We start from the raw sequence: 911 nt of genomic DNA, 5'->3' as shown, positions 1-911 counted from the left end.
CAAGTTACTTTTATGAGCATCTTCCCCATTCCCATTTACAATTCTCCAATTTACTTTCCATCATTTACTTTCAGCTCTTTACTTCCAGCATTTACATTTTCTGCTATTTACTTTTCCGCCATTTAATTTCCTGCAACTCTCAAACCAAATTCTGCTTCGCTCAACTAGAACATTCCTCTAATTAAAGTTGCTTGACCAATCAATCCCTGTGGGATTCGACCTCACTCTATTGTGAGTTTTTACTTGACGACAATTCGGTATACTTGCCGAAGGAAAATTGTTGAGAGATAAGTTTCCGTGCTATCACCAAGCTCATATTAGCCACGTTAAGAGCCACGTTAACTCAGTTAACGTGGACTCTAATGTGGGGAAGCAAAAGAATGGCCAACGTTAGTGACACTCACCTTTGTCACTAACATTGGACTAAGCCAGTTTGAGCCACGTTAGTTGCCACATTAACTTAGTTAACGTGGAAGCTAACGTGGAGGGAGCAAGAATCGCCAACGTTAGTGACACTCACCTTTGTCACTAACGTTGGAATGAGCCACTATGAGCAACGTTAACTCCCATGTTAACTTTGTTAACATGGAAGCTAACGTGGATTTAAGAATGATGAGCCAACATTAGTGACACTCACCTTTGTCACTAACGTTGGAGATGGCTATCACCACCACGTTAGAAGCAACGTTAACCTAGTTAACGTGAACTCTAACGTGGGAAGTAGGGGCATTTTGAAACGTTAGTGATAAAGGTAAGTGTCACTAATATTTTTGAAGATTTGGCAAGCCTACGTTAGAGGTCACGTTAGCCACACTAACGTGAACTCTAACGTAGGGGGAAGGGAGGATTCTCAACGTTATTGGAAAAGGTAAGTCCCAATAACGTGTGCGAAGGACCAAGAGGCAACGTTA

Source organism: Arachis hypogaea, chromosome 19 (assembly GCF_003086295.3).
Source record: "Arachis hypogaea cultivar Tifrunner chromosome 19, arahy.Tifrunner.gnm2.J5K5, whole genome shotgun sequence".
Classification (NCBI taxonomy): domain Eukaryota; kingdom Viridiplantae; phylum Streptophyta; class Magnoliopsida; order Fabales; family Fabaceae; genus Arachis; species Arachis hypogaea.
Note: the sequence above shows the minus strand (reverse complement) of the source record.